A 25,286-nucleotide genomic window follows, 5' to 3' on the forward strand; every position below is an offset into this window, starting at 1 on the left:
AGATTGTTGTTGACTTCCGGAGAGGTCACACCCAACACCTGCCACTGACCATCGACGGTGCTGTGGTGGAGAGAGCGAGCAGCACCAAATTCCTGGGGGTGCACATCAGTGAAGACCTCTCCTGGACCACCAACACTGCATCACTGGCGAAGAGAGCTCAGCGCCGCCTGTACTTCCTGCGGAAACTCAGGCGAGCAAGTGCTCCACCAGCCATCATGACCACATTCTACCGAGGCACCATTGAGAGCATCCTCTCCAGCTGTATCGCTGTGTGGGGCGGAAGCTGCACTGAATACAACAGGAAAGCCCTGCAGCGCATAGTGAACACAGCTGGAAGGATCATTGGTGCTTCACTCCCCTCCCTGAAGGACATTTACACCACCCACCTCACCCGCAAGGCGACCAAAATTGTGAGTGATTCAAGTCACCCCGCTCACAATCTGTTTGATCTACTGCCCTCTGGGAAAAGGTACAGAAGCCTGCGCTCCCGCACTACCAGACTCACCAACAGCTTCATACACCAAGCTGTAAGGATGCTGAACTCTCTCCCTCCTCTCCCCCCTCCACCCTCAGCTACATAACATCCTGGACATTGGACCCACAATGGCCGCCTGCACTACTCCACTTGCACACTTGCACACTTTACAACTTGGTGTTGTTGTCCTGAAAACACAACACTTCTGCTGCTCTTACATAACTTGCACCACTATGCCACTTTCTTTATTACTTAGGTCAAACAGAACTACCCAAGCCTTTTATTGGCCTGACTTTGCACTAGTATTTTATTGACTGTCCATGCACAATTTCAACCAAATTTTGCTGCTCTTATTTTTTCATTATTATATGTGCCCTCTTATTTACTTATTTACTTACTTTTTTGTTTACTTGAATGTTATGTTTGTCTGTGGACTTAAATTGGTAAAATATGTCTTGTCTTCACCGTGGGATAGTGAGAAACGTAATTTCGATCTCTTTGTATGTCTGGAACATGTGAAGAAATTGACAATAAAGCTGACTTTGACTTTGACTTTGGTGCTTAATTAGATCAGTTTTAATATTCTCTGGCTGGAGGCCCAAAGCTCAGTCACACAGGTTAAATGGGGGGCAACTCTTGCAGAAGTCTCTCAGCACAGACGTAAAATCTCTGGCATCTTTCAAATCAAGAAAAAGTACATTTGGTCAGCAACTTTTTCTGATAAATGATGTATGCCAGGGCTCCTGCTCTATTATTAATGTGTAATTTCTTCTAATGTGTTACGCTGAACAGCGTGGTAGAGTAGGACGTGGGGTTTTTGCATGCGTCAGCAGGGACGCTCAGATGATGTGGAGCTTCTCTGTGTTTGGGAATGTGCTGTTCTACTGCATAAAGTCATGACTCTCTGGCCATGAGAGGTCAGTGACCGTAACGTAATTCTCAACCAGAACAAAACATAGAACAGATCATCTTTATTTTATTCATTTATTTGGCTCACACTTTTATCCAAAGCTTACAGATTGCCATTGTATTCCCAATTAATTCCAGAGCCAGACTCTCCGGAGCAACTCAGGGGTTGAGTACCTTGCTCAAAGGCACAATGGTGGCAGCTGGAAATCAAATTCACCACTTCTCAGGCTATTGCATGCAAACCCGGCAACACTACACTCCCACCACCATGTAAACTCTAAACTTCCTACAGTAGGTGTGTGGAATTGCTATGCAAACTCTAAACTTCCTAGGTGTGTAGAATTGCTATGTAAATTCTAAACTTCCTAAGTGAGTGGAATTGCTATGTAAACTCTAAACTTCCTAGGTGTGTGGAATTGCTATGTAAACTCTAAACTTCCTAGGTGAGTGGAATTGCTATGTAAACTCTAAACTTCCTAGGTGTATGGAATTGCTGTGTAAACTCTAAACTTCGTAGATGTGTGGAATTGCTACTGTATGTAAACTCTAAACTTCCTATGTGAGTGGAATTGCTATGTAAACTCTAAACTTCCTAGGTGAGTGGAATTGCTGTGTAAACTCTAAACTTCCTAGGTGAGTGGAATTGCTATGTAAACTCTAAACTTCCTAGGTGAGTGGAATTGCTGTGTAAACTCTAAACTTCCTAGGTGAGTGGAATTGCTGTGCTGAGGGGTAGCTGAACTGAAGTGCAGTGAGGTCTCTGTCCTGTGTGATGAGTTTTCTGCTTCAAATGAATTTTGGTTTCCAATTTATGCAGTCACATAACCTGCAAAAGGTTGCTAGAGTGATTGGTAGGTTGTTAGATTGATTGCCTTGCACAACTGACAGACTGAGAAAGTCATTTGTCCCCAGGGCCATTGAACTGTTCAATGCCTCACTTAAGGGAAGAGGAGAGATAGACTTCTCTGCATAGTCTGTCTGCCTCTTCACCCCCTCCATGTTTGGTACTGTCTGTCCACTAGCCACTTGTACCACTGTCTTTATGCCTCACTGCTTGCGTGCTATATTAGCACATTAGCACATATGCATAACCCCCTCCTCCATGCCACAGCCGAACTGTGGCCACACTTATACATTTTCTTAAATAGTTAAATATATAGATATATAGACTTTACTTTACTTTATTTCTGCATTGTTGCACTGTTGGACTTACTCATTTGCACTATCACCATGACCACTATCACCATTGCACTACCACCATGACACTCATTCACACAGAGCACCTTAGAGCACCATACCATACCTTACTATGCACAGAGAATCACAGGCTCAGTCCCTGCCTCAGTCATTGCAAGCGCCTCTGATTGATTAATCACCACTATGTGGATACTGTTTTTAGAATTGATTTAGATTAAGTGTTAGTTAGTATAATTTGTACTTTTGTCATTTGTATTTTAGTATATTTTTATATATTGTATTAAGTGTTAGTTAGTATAATTTGTATTTTAGTATATTTAGCATATTCTTTATCGTCTACTGTCCTTACTGCTTAGTTGTGTTTTTATATTATATACTTTAATTACTCTTTCTGCTGTTAAAGAATGTGTTTGTGTTGTATGTATGCTGCTGAGACCTTGAATTTCCCCTGGGGATCAATAAAGTATCTATCTATCTATCTGTCTATCTATCTAGAGTGTGTGTGTGTTTGAGTATGTGTGTGTGTGTGTGTGTGTGTGAGAGAGAGAGAGAGAGAGCGATAGATAGAAATAGAATCTGTGTGCACGTGTGTATGAGAATGTGTGGGTGTGTGCATGTGTGCGAGTGTTTGTATTCGAGGGTGTGTGAGTTTCTTTTTTGTCGATAATACACTCTCCTCCTTCTCTGTCTCCTATTTACACATCACGTTTAACTCCTGCAGATGTTGATCACTTTGAGGACAAAGTGATTCTAATCTGATTTCAACTCCTTCAGTCTCCAACCCGTCTTTTCAATCAGACACAACATATCCACTTGATAACCTCCTATCCAGCAGCCAATCAAACAAGTCCTTTATCTCAGCCTGTAAATCCAAGGCGGACCACAAAAACAACACACTCCAGATGAGTCTCTGATCAAAGGAACGTCTGCCAAATCTTTATTCAACACACGGTTGCTTAAGGAAACTAGGGGATCGAATAAAACCACTTTGGACCAGAAACCACTTTGGAAACTGCTGAATTATACAGACTAATCACACTACAATGGAAATAATTGTGAAATAAATACGAAAGACACCAAATGTGTATTTGTAATAAAAATCAATTAAAAGATACATTTCTTTAAAGTATATCTTTTGGGGCATTTTTGCAGAAGACAGTGAAGACAGGAGAGAGTGGTGGAGACAGACAGGAGAGAGTGATGGGGAGATGGAGTGAGATTGGGAAATGGGTTGGACCTGGGTTGGACTCCAAGGCACTTGGGCCCGATTGGGGTACAGGTGCTGTAGCCAGTCGCTACACTGCACCCCCAAAAGATACATTTTTATTCATGGAAAATCATAGGGTTTTTTTTTGTTGAATTCACTGTTTTTATTATCAAACAAAGCAATGCATTGTTATGCTCAACAATCTCAAACAACATACCTCAGATATAGATCTCACATTGGACTATGGACTCTTAAATAAAAAAATAAAAAATCTTAAATCAAAAATAAGAAAGAGAGAGAAAACATATATAGAATATTGATCAAAAGAAAATAAACAAATACAAATCAGCAAAGCATGTAATTGTTGCATTTTCATAAGGTGTTTTTGTTCTGCCTGGCAATCTTACATTTCAAGCCCACAGCTGGTCCCACCTGATTCGTTAATTAGGAGGGTCCATTTTTTATTTGCATGATACAGCTGACAGAAATGTGCAATGATTTGTATTTTGTTTAGCCGCATATCCATGAATGTATTTAAGATGCAAATGAGTTGGATGGAAACCAACAAACTGTTATTTATTTGCTCTAAACACTGACACAGTATGTCTTTAGGCTTGGTGAGAGACAGACATCTACATGTATCATCTGCTATGGTAACCAATACGGATGTTCTAAAGAATTTGGTCCACTGGAACCAAATAGACATTGGACAGAAGAGAGCAGAGAACTGGCCCCTGTAAGATTCATAGCTTTTCTAGATTCATAACCAATTAACTTACTGTATATTAGTCAGTGTGGTGACAAAGTAACTTGGGCCTTGTACATGATACCTGAACCAATTAACGACTGCTCCCCAAAAGTCCTGGCCAATTTGCGAACCTCTCTAACTGCACCCACAGAATTTATTCAGTGGATCATTCAACTGATCCCAACTCTGTGTTAAAAAGCCCACTGGCCTCTTGAAAACCTGTCTATAATATAGGCCAGTGCTCCATACCTCTTCACAAAGAGACTTCACGTGGACACATGAAGCAAGCACTCAGCCTAATGAAGGCTTAGAAACAGCTGCGATTTACTTAGAGTGTGTGTGTGTGTGTGTGTGGGTGATTAGCACTGACATTGCCTGGGAATCTGGATCTGGAGCCCCGTTGGGTTATTTCAGCATGACTCATGTCATGGGGCGGTGGGCTTGAAAGGAACATCTTGTCTCTTCCAGTCAGAGACGGCAGAGTGCCGCACCAGTTAATATTTCACCATTGGCATGACATTGATGAATACATAATGGCTTCTGAACCCACTGAGTCTAGGTATAAGGCGAAAAACATGGAAAATGCAATAAAGCTGCCTCTGACTTCCTACCATCTTACTCTAAACGTATTACTCTCGAGCTGCGAGGAGCCTTGTGCTGTCCTGAATCTGTGCACATCTTGAGGAGTTGAAACACTGTCCTGATCCTTGATTCTTTGTTTGATGTAGGTAAATACATGCCGTTTCCATTCACGTCAAATTTTGAAGCAAAACAAAAGATTTGCTCAAAACAACAGTGTGTGTAGATTGTTTTTCTTTGCCTCTTGTGGAGAGGGTTTCTTTGATCCTGTGCCTGAAAAATGTTTATTGAAAGATTGTATGTTTTTCTTTCTCACATGTGTAGCAGACACAACAGTCAGCTTCATTTGGCACTCTAAACACATGAGACCACAATAGGTCCAAAGCCATGCAAATGTCAAGTTATGTACTGTAAGAGATATCTGACCCTAGGACAACATGTCAACAGATTTAATGTCGCTGAATTACATAAATCACTGCCGCTTTGAGCTTGATCTTACGTGCGAGTAAAAGAATTTGAGTAATCTTGCTTTGTGTGTGTGTGTGTGTGTGTGTGTGTGTGTGTGTGTGTGAGTGAGTGAGTGAGTGTGTGTGTGTGTGTGTGTGTGTGTGTGTGAGAGTGTGTGTGTGTGTGATGTGTGATGTGTGACTGTGTGTGTGTGTGTGTGTGTGCACGCTATGGTTGAGTAGATGAATGTTTTATGTATTCATGACATCATGTATTTGTATTCTCACAGTTCCTTCATTGGTAGCCTCTTTGACTGGGCACGTCCAGTGTCCAACAGCGTGACTCTTTTGTACCGCAAATCAAATGCTGTTTGAGTTACGATGAAGTTACGATGAAGTGCATGTAACTACATGCAAGCTGACAATTTCAAAAAGACACTTTGTAGTGAAGATGTGTCGATACAGATTGAGGTTGTCCATTTCCGAAAAGAAAGACTAGCCTCAACCTTGACTGGTCCCTATCAATCTCCGCAGTCTTAACTGAAGTGTTTAAATAATAAAAAACATGGACACACAGATCCTTGGTCATACTTCCAGTTACTTCACAGATCGGAGCGGAGAGCCATGCACTCTCTGCAGTCTACTTGTAAGACTCACACTGAACTTTGTGACTTACACCACCACGTCCAGTTGTGGCTAAATGAGATTCTCCTCTACAGCATTTCTACGCCCAACAACTGTCCGTCTTTAATCTTGTTGCTCATTCCCTCTCCATGTCTGAGCCTCATTCATATTAATATTCTTTGCCCACATAGAGCATGCAGCTGGGCACTGAGTCTCATCACCCTTACAAGCACTAACAAATCCCACACCCTGGCAGTGCTGCGAGCCCTAATCCTCTGTTATTAATGCAGTGAAATGATGCGTGATAATTCCTGTGTGAGCTTCAGGTGCTTACTGATTGGAACCTGTCTCCTGGCTATGTGCCTGCTGTCTGGCAGACACGAGACACGCTCGGCTGCCTCTGCAGGCTGACGGAGGATGGACTGAAGGCTGTCAATACAAGTAAATAAAAAAGCGAATTGAAACACTTAATTTTGCCCGATGGGTTTCTTTAAAAATAAATTTACACCTGACCTCACGGCAAGGACAGGCTTGACACACAATGACTGATTGGCAAGTACAACATGTCTTCCATGGATATGGCCTGCTATAATTGCCTACAGGGCTGGGTGTTAAGCTATGGCTAATGAACAACAAATGTTTAGTTCCAAAATGCTATATCCTCCATTTTTTCATAAATCATTTATTCTAATTTTGTTTGCCTAGTAATTTCAGTGGAAATGTAACAGGGCATTGTTATTTGATTTATCTGTACTCAATTAAAACAACAGAACTGCAATTTTATTGATATTACCTGAAATACACAATTAAATAACATGACGTGTTAATGTTTTCAAAAATGAATTTATAGCGTTTTGGAACCAAACTCTTCAAATGTGCAACACCTTTTCAGGCAGCAATCACTCAGTAAGATAAGCTTAGAGATGCTTTAACAAAGCCGGTGTGTAAAGTGGTCTTGATGTTGGCTGGTTTGGAGAACACAAAGGATATTGAGCTCTGACCATGGCAATGATGAAAATGATGAGCTGCTCCTGAGTAGCGGTGGAATGGACTTCAAAGGGTGACCACGAAACCTCTAACAGGCTGGGAACAATTCACCATGACAACCTCGGAATCTTCTACAGGGGTTTACTGATGCTGTGCGTGTGTCTGCAGGAATGTCTGCAAGCTGGTGGCAGAGCTGAAGCCTTAACGGGGGGAATAGGCTTCCAGGGAGGATTAGGGAGGAGTTGCTTTTGAGGGTCTCTCTCCTCAGGATATGGTGTCAGAAATGTCAACAAATCAAGCAGAGACCAACTTTTCATCCCTGACAGTGTTGTGCAAAGGAAAAAAAAACATACACTTTGGTGTCAACCTTCCAGGTCGGCTGTCAATACTTCTGTGAAAACCTTTCAGTAACTGAAGACAAAAAGAAAACTGTCAAAACAGAGATCTATATTTACCTATAGGCCATTAGCGGCTGTAGAGCATAATAGCCTGGCGTCTTTACACGGCTCTCTAAAAGCTTTCAAACGTGAGGAACTTTATCGACACCCCTCACCTGGTATAAAAGTATAATATTTCCTGCTACCATTAGACCACTTTAAGAGTTCTGTCTTTCTAATCTATGAGGATAGGACATAATTGAAACTTCGGAGGTAAGGAGTGTTAGAGTCCAGGAAATGGTTTCTTTATGGCCTCTTTATTTAGCTGTCAAATCATTAGACACAGTTTAGCTCCCAAAGTGTTCTTAGAACGAATCATTTTAAAGTGATAAAAAGAACATTTATCATACAGTAGGAATTTAAGAGGCTTTCGGGATGTAATTAGGCAAAAATATCCTTCTCCCTTCTCTGCGGCTGCTTCCTTATTTATTAATATCAACAAAAAGCCAGACTGCACTGAAACTTTAATCACCGATTACTGAGCTCAGGTGCTTCCTTGTTCAGATCACAGAGAGACAGAGACAGTTTAGCTAAAGTGCTCCCATACGAAATCCCTTAAAGCAATAACAAGAAGATCTTTATGAGAGCACATGAGAGGTGTTTGTGGAACAATAGTTCCGCTGCAAACCAGGGGTGTTGTGCAAGCCAAACTTTTGGGTGGGCACAATTAGAGAATGTATGCGTGAGTGTGTGTTGGGGGGGAGAGTGGGGGGGGGGGGTAGTTGAGGTCCTTCCCCAGAAAAGACTTTTGGAAGGATTGTTTTAAAACTCAAAAGCTTCAGATATCAAAACTATCACTGGGCACGCTCCCATCTAGCTTCAGTGGTCACAACGCCAGACATCTCATGCTTTGGAGCGCGGTGTGTATACACAATCTTCCACCAGCAACAAGAAGTGGACTTAGAAGAGAGGTTCCATTTTGAAGGACTTCCTCCCACATGCAAGAGCAAGCAAATGCCAAGCGTTTTAATCCTACATCGTTTTCATCATCCTGATTTAGACGTACGGACTGCTCTCTCACAGCACTGTAATGTACATCCAACAATATCAAATGTGTGTGTACTCCATCCAAACAAAAGAGGGAGGAGACTACTGCAATGCAGCTGCAACTGAACATTGTCTATTTAAAGAATTACTCTCAAGCTATTTAAATAAATCAGGTCTCTAGGCCAAGTATACTTATGTATACAAGGAATTTGGTCTCTGCATTTATCCCATCCGTGAATTAGTGAACACACAGAGCACACAGTGAAGTGAAGCACACGCTAACCCGGAACAGTGAGCTGCCTTGCTACAGTGGCGCTCAGGGAGCAGTGAGGGGTTAGGTGCTTTGCTCAAGGTCGGAGATCGAACCGGCAACCCTTCAGTTCCAAGCCCTAAGCCCTAACCAGTACAGTAGGCCACGACTGATTAATGACTTACAGCAGACCTACTATACCCGCTTAGTCTACTTTCATCGTCCGCACGTAGGCATGGTATTGATTGTCTTTCCATAGGGAGGCTCATCTATTACAGAAGGGCCCAAGCAACTTCAAGGTCATTTCAAGGAGAATGAAAGTAGTAGTTCATTATCTGCCTTCACCAAATACTGAGGTGATCTGAAAATGCAATGCTGTTCACTCATGCAATCTGGCAGACAGGTTGTTGACTGACAGCCATCATCATATTTAATCTGATGTGCCAGTCTCAGAGTGTCACTTCTTCCTAACTTTTAAGAAACATCCCATAATGTTTCTGCCATCAAATGTCTGTTCTCCATAGAGAAACATGCAACACATTTTTTGAAACTTTATAAAAATGGATTAGATGGGACTAATCAACAATTTAATATTTGCTTGTTCATCAACAGAAATGACAGAATAATAATTTACAACAGGCCCTGAACCCACGTAAGGACTAGAGCACACAAATAGCCTTTTTGGAGTAGTTAATAGGTGCAAACGACTAATGTTCAGCACACAGCATCTTCTCAGAGTCCACTGAGTAAATATTTACAAAAGCTATTTGTGTGAGCTCCAGTCCTTCCCTGGGTGCAGTGTCATTTGAAGTGGCCCGGGGGCCAGCTGCTGATGCTGTGCTCCTGTCCCATGAGTAGCCTACCTGTGGGCTAGAGTGCCAGAGATACCCTTTTCTACATAATAATCATTTGTTATTATTACGCAATCAAGCATTACTACATTATTGCGTTACAAATCTACAAAGACCACAAAGGGAGCAATTTCAGTAATGCCATCAAGCATGATGTGCTTTGAAAACATGGAGAGAGCATTTGGTGTGCTTAATAAAATGGCTAGATCAAAAGCCAATGGCTAGATCAAAAGCAAATATATGACTCAAATGTATATGTGTGTGTGAGCGTGTGTGTGCGCGTGTGTATGTGTGTGTGTGTGGCCTAAGATTAACAGAAAACAGGTTTTCAGAAAACAGACAACTACCACCTCAGAGAAGTACAAGGACATCAGAGGAATATACTTAATATACTATTCTGCAAACTCCCACAAATACCTGTGGACGAGAACCTGGTTCCTGTGTAGTAGACACAAAGAGCTCTTACTAATCCAACAAAAACATGGCGATTCATAGCCACAGGTTATTGAACACGATATTCCATATCTGCTAAGAGGTCACCTTAATCCTGACCTACACACTGCTCCTTCACGTGTTGTCACGTGTATTAGAAATGCAGTGAAGTGCCTGTGGCCTGGTTCCCTCTGCTTTTAAATAAAAGACACACCCTCACAAGAGCCAGACCTCTTATGGGCACCACACCTGTTCAGTACAAGAGCCAGACCCCTTATGGGCACCACACCTGTTCAGTACAAGAGCCAGACCTCTTATGGGCACCACACCTGTTCAGTACAAGAGCCAGACCCCTTATGGGCACCACACCTGTTCAGTACAAGAGCCAGACCCCTTATGGGCACCACACCTGTTCAGTACAAGAGCCAGACCCCTTATGGGCACCACACCTGTTCAGTACAAGAGCCAGACCCCTTATGGGCACCACACCTGTTCAGTATCAAGGTCAAGGTGTGACAGGTACCATAACAGGTGTGTCTGTGGAGGCACAGCCCTGATTTTGGACAGGTCAGGCTGGAGGTATACGAGTCTCAATATTTAAGACTGAAAAAAAAGAGGGTATCCACACACACACACACATGCATACACACACATGTGTAAAAATGCCTAAAATGTCCCTTATCTACCTATGCTGAATGTTGCTTTGGGCAAAGACAGCACCATTAATACAACATCTAATATGCACACTGGCCATCAGTCCTGTGCATGTTGTGCTCAGATAGGTCCCACGCTTGGCATGGCAGGGTAGCATACTGTATGGGTCTCCTGCTGGTCAGCAAGCTTGGTCTGGCCACAGTGAGTGGCATTCCACGAAGCCAGGCGAAGAGATTGCAGTATAGCTTAGGAGGACGCATGCTGCCTCACCAACAACCCACATGACCAGCCGAGTTAGTGTCGCATCGCTTTAATGTTTCATTTTTCTAAAGATAGATAAACCTGATAAATATAGATATATACATAATCATGCTGGAGTTCTGGGAACTGGGTTCTGGGTACCCTCTGGGAATTCCTATAGACTATATGACTGTAGATGTGGAAGAGTCTGTTGGGAAACCACTTTAGCATAACCACCCCTAGAGACATACAGATAGATAGATAGATAGATAGATAGATAGATACTTTATTGATCCCCAAGGGGAAATTCAAGGAAATTATACAGTGGGCTTAATCAGAATTCACTGGTCCTCCATTATTTAAACATTGAGTTTTGGCCAATGTAGAGGTTCAGAGTTGAACCTCATGTTTCTGAAAGGATGGATTTGCATTCGGTCTCTGTGAACTGCCGTATGCTGGTGTTATTCATCTTCTGTGCTGCAGTGGTGACCTTTGCAGTGGGCTAAATAATGACATTTAATTAACTGGAAAGGATGTTTATGTGCAGTACTTGAACTAATAGCAATCAGTGGGCGCATACAGTATGAGTATAGTTTATGTAATGGATATTAATCATATATTTTAAACTGTGTGGATGACTCTCCTTGTCTGAAAACTTTTGCATTCATAGAAAAAACACTGAACAGTATTTTATTTAGCGAAGCGGACCGACTGTTTAACCTGCACAGTCAGATCATCTGGGCCAGATTCACACCAGGGCTGTCTATCAAATTGACAGGATATTTCAGAGATCAGAGTTCATTATCCATAATTATCCACATGGAGATTTTCTACTGATCCTGTAAGAAGTCCTTGTGTACTCTGATCTTTGCAGGGCAGGCCAGACAGAGGATTCCAGATAGATCAATCCCAAGTTCTTTTGCACCTTTACTCTCTCCTTCATTCATTGGTTGGGGAGTGTCTCGTTCCATTCAGTTTGCAGAAAGGCTAGGCATGCTTAAAGAGACATGAACAAAAAGAGAATGTCTGCACACCGCAGTGGCTCCAGAGATTAACCAAAGGAAAAAGCTGACATGGTCTTCTCCAGGCATCCTTCATGTGTCATGCGTTTGGATTCAAGGTCACAAGAAGGCAGCTTGAGTTTGGTCAAGTCTCCCTTCCTCTCAGTTTGCAGCAAAGATTCTAGAACAGAGCTCTGTTCTAGAATCTAGATAGATAGATAGATAGATAGATATATACTTTATTGATCCCCAGGGGAAATTCATTCTAATCTTTGGTTAGCAGTAGGGATGTGATGTGGTCTGGCCATGCTGGCTTCATTAGTCCAGGTCACAAAGCAGTGGACGTGCAGGACAGGTCCCTCGCCTCACAGATCGATGCACAGATATGAATATAAATGTGAATTTCATTACTCACACCTGATGCCTTGTGGTGGTTGCTAATTAACCTGCTTGGCTACAGCACAGACGTTAGTTAATGAGGGAGATATGACATATGTGACAGCTGTGGGGTAATGGGTGGCTGGGAGTGGAACAGCAGTGCTTAGTTGGAGCACAAGTGCCTCTAACAGGTTCTGCCTGAGCTTTCACTGGCTTACATATCAAAGTGAAGTGAAGTTTCAGTTCACTCACTCTTTACTGATTAAATCAATTCATACTTATCGACAGTTTTAGGTTTTATTTGTTAATCAGTGAATGTATTCAGTAAAATAATTATATTTAATGATGTTTTTCTTGGTGGTGTTTTTATGACAAGGTTGTATTTAATGATATTTTTATAGTGTTTACATGATGTAACATTTAAAGATGTTTACATGATGTTTTTTGATGATTTATTATTTATATGTTTTCTAAATGGATTATGATATTAGATTAGATTCAACTTTATTGTCATTGTGCAGAGTACAATATTAACATTGCATGATGCATTATAACCCCTGCACAGGGGTAATTCAGTTTTTGTACATAAATAAAAGCAAGGAATAATAGAAAATAAAAGCAAAAAAGGCAATAGTATTATTATTAAAGACAATGTTGCCTGTACACAGAGCTCATGACGTCATGAAGTTGAGGACGTATGCATATTTAACCCTTTCATGCATGGTGTCCACTACAGTGGACGGATATTCAAACTTAATTTAAAACTACTGGATTTGCAATATTTACTTCAAACCACCAGTGGAGTGTCTCCTAAAACCTTTATGTACTGTGCACTCTGGCTAAATTCTGAATTAACCCATTAATTCGAGGCACTATACAGTGAAGCTTTGCATTCTGCACGTGTGCATGGTCCCTGAGAATGGAACTTATTATCAGAGTGATGCTAGCGATTCTCAGACTACTGCTCAATAACAGCTGATGCAGGGTAACAGAAACCACATCAACCCTGATACTAACAGCACAACCAGAACAGGACACAAGCCCTGTCCTATCCTGAGAGAGTACAGGAACAGAAGAGCAAAACAGAGAAACAGAACAGTGGAACAGAGCAGTGGAACGGAACAGTGAAACAGAACAGTGGAAAGGAACAGTGGAACAGAACAGTGGAGCAAAATAGAGAGAAGTGCAGAGGAACAGAGCAGAGAGAAGGAAGACACTGTCCCCCAGACAGAAGGAAGACACTGTCCCCCAGAGAGAAGGAAGACACTGAAGACACACTGAGTGCGTGTGTATGTGTGCGTGCATGTGCATGCACGTGTGTGTGTGTGTGTGTGTGTGCATGTGGTTCACTAATCTGATCAGATTTCTTAGATGTTGAGACATCAGAGAGCTGGCCGGCCGTGGCCAGGCATGCCATGTTGATGAGCACTCGACTGGGAAAACATTTTTCATTCGCCATTCTTCAATCACTGCTGGTCTGTTGTCCACTGCCAGGCCAAACATAAATGATCTTGTGTATGGCTTTATTTGGAGCTTTTCGGTGAGATCCGAGGGTTATGGTGACTTAGGGAAAGGCATGGACGAGAACTGTGCATAATTTGTGAAAAAACACATGAAATCTTCTGGTGTTCCAGCTCATCATTTTTCATGAAAAATATTGAGCACAGTGAAGTGTTGCGTATTTGGCTCCTATTTTGCCTGCAGGAGTCTGTAATATTTTTCAATTGTATTGACCATAATAGGAGCATGGAGGATATTTCACTGTTATTGTTATCTACAGCTGGAGTTTATGCACGAAACAACATCAACAATAACAACAAAACTCTTATCCCATCAGGCAAACCTCTGCATTTAAGCCACAAAAGGTCATTTAACCATCACAACGATTTCTAAACTGTTTTATTAAGTTGAAAATGTTCCATAGAGTCGCCTTTAAAGGAACCATATGTAAGACATGTATTTCAATTAATCATAAAATGGCCCTGATATGTCACTAGACATTAAGAAATCATGTTCATTTCAAATACTAATATCACTGACAACAGTTAGTCCGGCCAGGATATTGCCATTTAAAAAGTGAAGTTGCAGCCCTCAACTGATGTTGATGTTGTGTTTTGTCATGTCATGTTGTGTTTTGGCCTGATGCGTGACCCTCTACCTATCTATAATCACAAAGTCAGTAGTGTTTTGGAATCCGGGTTGGCAACCTCGAGTCAGGGGGGAGGGGGAGGGGTTACACCGCTCTATAGTAATTTGAAAGTGATTGCAGCACCAGTTTTGGCCACAATCTTACATATGGTTCCTTTAACTTTCCATGACCGTATTCTTTCATTTCACACTAAACACACTTATCTTGCCACGGCCTGCTTCTCTGCCTATCCGTCCTGATACATCTCTGAACTGTAATTGGCTTTCAGCCAGCACAAACATTTCCGATGGACCATCACCTGTGTTGTGGCGGCTATTGTGTTAGCGAACCTGTTTACACGGACCCGGGTTGGGTGTTTAGCGTACAGTACCTGTTTACACAGACCCGGTTGGGTGTTGCACCTAGTCAATAAGCATGTTAAAATGCTGAAGGATTTTAGGTATGTGTCAAAGTTGAATAAAGAGTTGCCCTGTTGGGCATACACAAGATATTTAGTATCAGAGTGAACACGAAGGGAGCAGAGCATATAACAGAAGATGCTGTTACTGACGCTCCATCGGAAATAAATGTGCTGGCTGAAGAGCCTTCCATGGCATAGTCCATTCTAGTCTTACACAAGGCAATACTCATTGTTGCAATATTGCCTCATATTCACAGTGTACTTTGACTGCTCCCAATATTTTTTGTAAATCGCTTTGGGCAAAAGTGTCAAACAAATAAATAAATGAACCTCGGAGCGTGAGTGCAGTACTCATTTAACTTTGGACCACTCTTATCAACTGAAAACACAAAAGGCTAGCGAGGCGTCCACTCACAATGGCTGATGCTCAAGGAGACTTGGAAAAGAAAACGGCAAAGACTAAACAAACACACACACACACACACACACACACACACACACACAAGAGAGTGGGAAGAGACGGGAGTAACACGAGCGGCTCCACCCAAATGCCAAACAATCGCGAGTAAACGGGCACAAACTCACACTGTTTGCGTAACCTCTTTCCTGTCTCTTCCAAAAACTCTTGTGCGTGACTTTGAATAGGCTCTCAATGAAAACCTATCCCTAAACACACCCACGCACACACCCACACATACACGCACACACACACACGCAACCTCCACACACGCGCGCGCACACGCACACATAACGCACACACATGCACCACGCACACACACACACACAGAGCCTGGTTAAAGACTAATTACATACTTATGTAGTCAAGTAAACATGTTGTAAAACTGTCAATCAATGTCTGACAAAATGGTTATAAATACCTGTGCTCTCGGGTCTAAGCCTGGCCCCTGAAACATGGCCGAGTTCAGGTCATAAACCTCAGAGATGTTACTCTATGTCTGGAGCTAAAAATCACAATATGGCATCTATCATGCATAAACATTAACAGTAATGAACTCTGACAGTGTCCACAAAGTAGTGGATTTGTAATCTGCAACTGAGCCAAGCATTTTCAGTATGGCAGGGCTGAATCGGGGCTGAACCAAGGACTTTTGGAATGGAATACAATGCAACAATAAAACCGGAGGAATTTGAAAACAGACAGCTGGTATTTGTTCAGGTTTGCCTAGCAACAGAAGTGACTTTGCTTATATTTGTAAAGAAAAACGATCTACAGATATATATATAAAAAATTTACAAATGAATTAAGGATACGGCTTCTTACAATTTTATGACTTGTTTAAATGTCTTTCTTGTGATTAATTTGACATGTGTCGTGGCTAAGCATTATTTAGAAGTTTCTATCATATGTGCATAATCTTATGTCCTCGATGTTACAACTGCTTATGGAAACAGAACACTGAGGCGGTGTTTAAGCCCGTGGAACAGCCTTGGGCCATCTCCAGTTCTTACTGGAAATGAGCCACCAGCTGTTGCAATGTACACAGTCCAGGCTCAGTACACAGGAACTATATACTTATTAATTTATACTTATTCATTAACACAATGGTCCACAAACACAATGGCCTGGACAGAGTCATAAACAACTCCAGCAAATCAACACATTGCTTAAGGAGAATAAAATAGAGCTGCGTGATTTGATTGGCTGATGAGCTCAAACATCAATAATAAACAATTCACCAGAATCACAGCCTGCGATTGGAGGACCAGTAGTAACGTTACCACCTGACAAGCTCTCGGCGCGTTTTTGATTCCATAACCTGCCATGGTGAGTCCATGGCGCTTTGGGCGTCTGGTAAAGAACAGTCTGAACCTTTTATCTGTGTAGACCATTTAAGAGAACTTGACTGAAGCAAACAAGGCTTGAGTTTTTACCCACAAGCAGTTGCACTGATGAACACACTTCACCTCCTCTGCCCCCCACCACCCCAACCTGTGTGCTAGTATACACACATTAGTCACTGCAATCTATTTATTTAAGTTTATTTTAAGTCATTTTTTTTAGCTTATCTGTGGGCATCTCAGGGTTGTTCCAAACAATGTCTCGTTGTATTCTGTGTACAATGACAATAAAGTATCTAATGAAATTAATCAAATTGAGTGTGGCTTGCTCCTCCAGCAGATTTCCTGATCCATACATGACTGTCCTACATGGCATCACTACTGAACACCTGGGGCCAGATCTACGTATATGGCTTAGATATACTAGATAGTTAGACTCCAGATAGACATCTAAACTAAACCCTTCAGGTGAAACAAGCTGAAGAAGGCCCATATCTTTAAAAATGATAGTTCAGCTATGTTTTTTATGTTCTACACTTTATAAGTTTTCTTTTAATGATTTGCTTTAGATTAAGACTGGCCTAACACAACAGACCAGTCTACAATACATGTAGCTCTGTAAAATCGGTTCCTGTGCTCCTAGGCTTAGTCACACCAGCTCAGTGAAAGGAAATGCAAACTTCTGTTCTTGGAAGTAGCCTACAATCATGAGTGCATTAATAACAGTAACAAGGAATTAATAATAACCATGTGCTTGGGTACACATACCCTGCCTGGCCTAAATGTTACTTCTGGCATTGCATGCTATTTAGTTCATCAGTGAGGACACCCAGTCCCATACTGAACCGCCAGGGTCTTAACCCACTTTGAACATTAAACAAAACCATCAAGGAAAGCGACTATAAGTTGTCTCTCCTACACTAAGTGTCCTTAAAAAAAGCCTTATTTCTCCTTGATTCTCTGTCTTCTGGGAGGTTTTAAGGCAGTAAGAGGCAGCCTCCAAGCTGAGGGCAATTACAGGGCAAATGGTCTCAGAGCTGTTGAAGTACTTCAGCAGCTGATCCCAGAAGATTAGCATTGTAATCATCATGCTGACACTGTTTCAGTTCAGTTCATGTCTGAGGGAGAGGGAGAGTGTCACACCAGGAGTTTCGCTGGTTACCAGACAACCTCTTATAGTACAGCGGTTAAGCCCTCAAATCAAGGGGAATTGTGCACTTTTTGAAAGAAACATGAAACTTCTACCATAGTTAGGTTATACCATAAGGTTTATTTTCAGATTGGGAGGGAAGTCAAATTTGACCTCTGAGGCCTGGGAGAGGTCAAATCCAAGATGGCCGCCAATAATATTCAAAAGTGCCTCACGTTGCAACCAAACACAGTAGAAAAACACTTAAGGTGTCATTTCCCACTAACTTTTGGGTGCCCATTCTGTATCTGATAACTTTGAAACCACCAGAGTTCAAGAAAATGCATTTATGTAAAGGTCAAGGTAAACAAAACATCAAAATATTCATTTTTTATGTATCCCAATTCATTTCTTTGTTGTCCCTGTATTATTCAGTTATTAGTTGTTATTTCATGAGATGTGTGGCTAATTTCATTTCTTCACAGCACAGAATTATCCACAGGTGACCCCCCTAGACCATTTTCACAGACCACCTGCCATACCACCGCTGGTTAAAAAAACCCTGCTTTAGAGAGTTGTTGCTACAGGCCACAGTACGCACAATGTAGAGAGCACTTCAATCAACATATTCTAACAGGTAAACATATTGACTATGAACAAACAATATTATTACATAATTACATAATATTATTCTTGTTGCAAATTAATTTAACCATAGCCAGGAAGGAGTTTTCCTTGGTAGTTAGCTTTTGAGGTAAACATCATGGACATTGATCAAAATAATTATCCTAGTTAAACTAAAAGACAGTCTGGAACATTTATGTGAGCTGAAGCTAGTTTATTGATTGAACAGAGTATATTGTAGATATGTCAGCTTGGTAATGTGAAATTTGTTATTAATAGTGTGAGATGATAATATGTGTGTTACTATGGATTTATAACAAGTTATAGCCTAATGCAGCGGGCATTTTTGACCGGGAACACAAAACTGGTAAACATAAAACGAACACAACAGGAGGGTTAAAACCCATCCATAACATTTGTATTGCCACCTTGGCATTAGGCCTACATCTCCTGAAACCACTCTTTCTGACAGGCTACATAGGAAGCGTGTCTGCGCCATCTCCCGCTGTATGTTCACTTCATTCACGCGCTCACATATCTGGCGCTCAAACTGTCAAAAAAGTCTGGTTAAAGTCTGGTCAAAACTGGTTAAAAAAAGTCATGAGTTCTTCACCCGGTGAAACCATCGCCTGCAAGGTCCGAGAATTCACACAGTAGATTCCGATCAATCATCTCAGCCAGGATAAAGACGTTAACAGAGGAGTGCGTCTGGTGACAGTCCTGTTAGTGGCAGTACCCATTAGTCCACTCCCCTCCCGCCCACACACACATCTTCACTGTCATCACTTACATACATCATACATACAGTACTCTGCTTACAATAGTAAGTCCCTTCACCATACTTGCAGTACACTGCCCCCCCCCATCACACATACACAGCACATTATTTCATCAGGAAGCTTCTCCAACACACATATTGCACACTGCCCTCTCCCCACATACACAGCACACTATCCCATCTCCCCTGTCATCCCCCCAACACACACACCAAGACCCCTGGCAGTTGGGTTAGCCCCTTGAGCCGTGGATCTGCCCAAGGTTTCTTCCTTGGTAAGGGAGTTTTTCCTTGCCCCTGTTGCTCTTGGGTGCTCCTTGTTGGTGCCCCCCTCCAATCCCAATCCTCCCCCACCTTTCTTATGCACACTTAATCTACTAAACCCCTCTTCTACTGCACTTTTTACCCCCCCCCCCCATTAATGCACAAATAGGCTGACACCAGACATAATTTCACTGCATTTCTTACTTCCAGTAACTATATGCATGTGACAATAAACTTCCTTGTATCCTTGTCATGTTACACTCACTGGCGCCTTAATGCAGGGGCCTACCTGGGCTTCAGCCCAGGGGCCTCGACCAATGAGGGGACTCCTAATAATAATAATAATGATATTCAACTAGATGTACCGCAGAGCGGTACAAAATATGACCGCCGCCCAGTCCAGCACATTTTTTCCACAAAAATAAATTACGCTGAAAGGCTTATATGATTCTAACTGTCTCACTAAATTGCATTATCCACAATCAATTCTCACTGGTATCTGCTAGACAGCAAGTACCAAAACATGATTAGTTCATAGATTTCACATGTAAAATTCATTTTATACAACCCCACCTCCATCTTGCCTGTTCATAATTCTGAGAAATGCTTGATTGTTTGTGTTATGTTTATGTTATGTGTGTGTGTGTGTGTGTGAGTGTGTGTGTGCTTGTGTGTGTGCCTGCGTATGTGCCTGTGCATGCAAGCGTACATATGTCTACTGTGTGAGTATGTGTCATACATATGATTACTGTGAATGTATGTGTGTGTGTATCTGGTTGTGCACATGTGTGCACATGAAATAAGTTAACATGAGGTCCAGTCCAGCGGGGGGGGGGGGGGCTATAGCCGCCGCTTCGCTGCACGGCGGTCATAATAATATTAAACGGCCGTGTCCGTATTCGCGGCGTCAGTCATAGCCTACTCTGGAGCTAGCCTAATTGAGCACATCGCACTGCTCTACAATGACATCCATGCAGAGGCCCCCTTTGTCTTCTCTTCTAAAGTGTAACAAAATGTAACAAAACTTAATAAATTCCAACGGTAGAGGAGCTAGAGGAGAGGCTGAAACTGAATGACAAACTTACAAACTCTGGAGATAACGTGGGTATGTCCATATGTGTAGCCTAACGTACACAACTTAGCCAGCCAGTGTTGTAAGAGTTCAAAGCTTGTTTTCGTGCACTGCAGTAGGCTAGCCTTTTTGATAAGATGTCAGGGGTAGGCTGACGTGATTAAGGAGGGCTTTCTGTTCCTGTTTATGTAAAGGTTTTACATAGGCTCAATAATGATAGGCTACACTGCATGTTATAGGCTATATTAACCAAAAGCGCACGTTATGTAAATAGGCGGGTCAGATCGCGGGCCGGGTATCATTTAATCATTTAAGGGGGGGCCTTAAAAACATATAGCCCAGGGGCCTCAGGTGGTATTAAGGCGCCCCTGGTTACACTATTAACAAGCGCCGTGAAGTGCGGAGGACGGTGGAGGAGCAGTTGGTTGATGCAAGGCAGAGAGATGACAACCTAACCGCCATCGGTGCGTCGACGCTTCTCAGCCCTCTCCAGCGCACTTGGTTCAACAAATTATGCTGTCGCAATAGATCACTTGTTAATACTGCCCCGTAACATAATAGTAGGCTATCTCGAACACAACGAGGATAACCAGTCATCAGTCAGCTTTACAGACACAAATGTATCTTTCTCACACTAATGGAAACAAAAAAATCTGTGTAGTGCTGTATAACATGTAACAAGATATCAACATCTTATATTGCCTACATTTACTCCTGATTTGCTTCTTGTTTCACATTCAATTGAAAACTCTTATATAGGCTAGGTATAGCCTATGACAAGAGGAGAGTATGTTTTGTAACGATGCGCTACATTGGTTTACCCTAACATCTAATTGTTTTCCACTAATTAAGATGCTTTCGAAAAAAATAAATCCAAATAGGATCTCCGTGATTCAATTTCGCAAATCGTATCAGTAGGCTATTAAAGTAGTCTACCAATGTAACAGTGTCTAGCCAAGACCTGGTTCACATGAAGGCTATTTCACAAAGGGCTTGTTCACAAAGTCATGCCAATATCATCAAGACTGATACGTTTCATAATGTTCCTATACAACCGCCCACTCCGTATAAAGTTTTAAACACTTTGTTGGGTTGTCTATGTAGGCTATATCACGGTGTTACATAATGATATCAATTCATCAGCACGTTTTAGAAACAGAACGTTTTAACAAACATCATAAGTCTCTAAACTTCATGGCAAGACGACAACTGCACCTAAATTACATAACGAGTCTGCTTGGAGTGACACCAGAAGATAGCAATGCCTAGAATTCAAGAGCCAAATACTTTGTTTTTCAGTCGTTTACGTTCAGTCGTTTTTGGTGACATTGGGATGTTATTCTACGATATATCCTAATATAGACGCTTACTGCTAATTAATCTATGCTAGTTAATTTTTCTTAAGTTAAAATGGACAGAGCCAGCGATATGCAGCCTAATATAAACAGTCATTCATATCTTACCGGTTGAAGAGTATGACGAGTATTGAACGGAGACCAGTTTTCTATCCAAATGCTTCATGTGACTTTAGTCCAGTTAAGTCAAAGCGTTATTTACCACTCCAGACCTTCTATGGCAACTTTGTAATTCAATTGCAGTAGGGCTTTGCAGGTGTAGTGAAAGCCTTGCGCGCTTTTGACTGGACGGCCGGGTGCAATTGAAGTTTCCAGGCGGATAAATGGGCAGTCAAGGGTATTCCATCACCAACTGCGTCTATAGCCTACCCTCTACCGCACGCATGCACATTCGCACAAATACGCGTGTGCAACTGCGGGTCATCTGGATCGCCGCGAATGTTTTTCTCTTAAAGACACACTCACGGACGCTCATACACACGTGTGCATGTGTGATTGATGGGATGACAAATAATGAATGCTGATCAAGTAGCATAGCGGTTTGTTGGAAATTAGTTTTTGGTCATATAGCCATAATCGATGTTAGCACTGTCAATGTCAGTCTCAGAAACTCTGAGAGGTACCGGAATGACGTTGTTTTTACACATAGGCTGTTTTCTCCACTTCAGAATGAAGGTGACCATCTCAACCACTAAAATGCTACTCCCTATCTTTTCACTCAAATTGATTGCTATTCCAGAGTAGTGACATGCACTTGTCCTGCACCCAGGTCAACACAGTATCTTTCCAAAACTGTGAAATGGACCCAGGGTTGTTGCAGCATTAACTGAGGGGACAGGAGAATTATCTGTATTACCATTATGTATATGCTGCATCAGTGAACCCTCTTAACCTCGTTCATCACTCACACTGTAAGCTTGCTAAATACTTAGTAACAGCAGTACTTAGTAAACATATTATGGTACTTTTCTAATTGAAATGTCAAGTGTGCTATTTTGCCAAATCCTCCCCATCAATTCAAACACACGTTCCCAATCGGTCTTTACAAATACTCATGGGCTCACAGCATTACGGAGATTCCCACCAGTGGTGGGAGTGGAGGTGTACAAAGGTTTCCTCACTGTGATGTAAGCATCCGAAGGAACTCATGTCATACAGTAATTGGCAGGCAACAATACTTTCTCACTGTGGAATACCCCAATAATATGTTTTTATTTTTATTTTGACAGGGCATCCATCTTTCCAATTAGCTAACAGCACTGAGGCATTGAGTTTGTTACCAGTTGAGCACAGATGCTGATTACAATCTGTGTCTGGCGTGGGCTTAATGAATACATGTAAATGACCCTCCATGACTCTGTCAAAGTGAAAACATACAGTGGATGTTTACCATTTACAGTATAAGAGCTGTTAAAATCACAGCCCAAACAACTATGTCCTACAGTACCACTTAAAATCCATAGACATAGTGGCAGCTCACCTTGAGAAAGGTGACCATACATATACTGTGAATGCCTAGAATGGAAGTGATTGGCAAAGTCAGACTGTTTACTTAAAAGAGTACATTAGATAAGTATTTTATGTGAGGACCCGCCAGTCACCTTTGTCATGGTGCTGTGTTTACTCTCCACTGACAGAGCAGAGCATTCATGCATGGAACTCAGTAACCTCTTCCTTAAGGCGGGTATCACATTAGCCAGCAGCAAGCGGCAGGTTTCCTATTGTTCTCTATGGTTCGGCAGCGGAACGGTGGCAACGTTGGCGTAACGCTAGCGTTGAGCAAGCTGAGCGTTGAACTTGGTTCAACTTTCAAAGCGCAAAGCGAGCGTATTCAATTGACAAACCATTTGTGTTGCTAAGGAACGTGATAAAACTTATTATGGTCTGAGTGTTTGCCGCTTGCCGCTGGCTAATGTGGTATGTGGCATTACTCAGTGGTCCAGAACATATCCTTGCCTGCACTCATTCACTTGTTCCCCCTTTCACGCTCCTATGTATTCCATATGGTTAAATAACCTACCATTGCCTGTTTGTTCTCTTTTGTTCCCACTGACCCGAAGACAAACTGGTTGTTTACTCAGCGCATTACTGTAGCTGTCTGACATGTCGTGCCACGCCATGCTGACATGCATGACATACAGTACAGAGAAGGATGTGGTGCACCTGCTGACTATCTCTCCAGGCATCTCACAGGGGGGGGGGGGGGCTTGGGGGGTTATTTTGTACATCAAAAAACAATATTTTGTTTATTTCCCCTGTCACTGTGACTCTATACCCCAATATCTAGAGCTTTTCTTAATCACACTTTCTGTCAAAGGTGCAGAAGTCATCACTAGGGATCAGGATATTTCTTTTTCCACAAAAAATAATCCTGACAACAAAAGACTCATGTTGAATTGAAGTTCACTGACTGAAATCATAATCATAGCTTTTGTTATTGTTCATTTGAGAGCCTCTTGTGGATTATGTCCTTTGGACCTACCTCCAATTAGTAGCTACTACATTAAATTGTGATGTTGAGTCTGATTGATTATATAACAGTTGACTGTTATCAAGTCCTTCCTAACTGATGGATAGATTATATCATGTGTATAATTAACATATTTTCATTAAATACTCTGGTGTGGTAATCAGTCATGAGTAGTTATCTGCTGTCTAAACGGACTCTGATAGCAATTTTTAATATCTCTCTGTCACCTATGCTGGCTGGACTGATGAATTAAAGCTAGAGCTCATACCGGTACATTCATAACCCAACTCAGAAATGGTACATTCATAACGGTACATTCATAACCCAACTCAGAAACGGTACATTCATAACCCAACTCAGAAATGATACATTTCTGGCATTCATCCAATGTTCCAAAGGCACATTCTGTTAGCTAATCTGATATCATTTTAAAAGGCTAACTGAGAAGACATTGGAGAACCCTTTTGCAATTATGTAAGCACATAATGTAATCTGAAAACTGCTGCCCTGATAAAAAAAAAAAAAACAGTGCAACTGATCTCAGCTGTTATTCTGTCTATAATGGAGTGGAATGGAAATTTCTAAGTGACCCCAAACTTTTAAACGGTAGTGTACATACACACACAACCTACCCACACATACAGTATAGTTCACATACAGTAGACATCCATATTCAGACTTACAAAGCGGGCAAAGAACTTGATCTCGTTCTTTCTGGAAACTGTTTACAACCCTAACGGTTGCTCCGCTGCACCTCTCTGGCCTCTCAGTTCAGCGTGTGTCTCTCGGCACACCCTTCCGTTCCTCTACCCATGGTGCCTTTCTGTCACAACCTAACCGGTAAGT

General features: G+C 41.8%; 1 protein-coding gene across 1 annotated transcript in view; it reads right to left on the reverse strand.

Moving 5' to 3' along the window:
* Positions 1 to 22,340, reverse strand: part of gipr (gastric inhibitory polypeptide receptor) — a 56,290-nt gene extending 33,950 nt beyond the window's left edge. Inside the window, exon 1 of the mRNA XM_042063116.1 lies at positions 22,079 to 22,340. The gene's annotated coding sequence lies outside the window, so the exon portion shown is untranslated. The remainder of the gene's footprint in view (positions 1 to 22,078) is intronic.
* Positions 22,341 to 25,286: the final 2,946 nt, after the last annotated feature.

Source organism: Alosa sapidissima, chromosome 15 (assembly GCF_018492685.1).
Source record: "Alosa sapidissima isolate fAloSap1 chromosome 15, fAloSap1.pri, whole genome shotgun sequence".
Lineage (NCBI taxonomy): Eukaryota > Metazoa > Chordata > Actinopteri > Clupeiformes > Clupeidae > Alosa > Alosa sapidissima.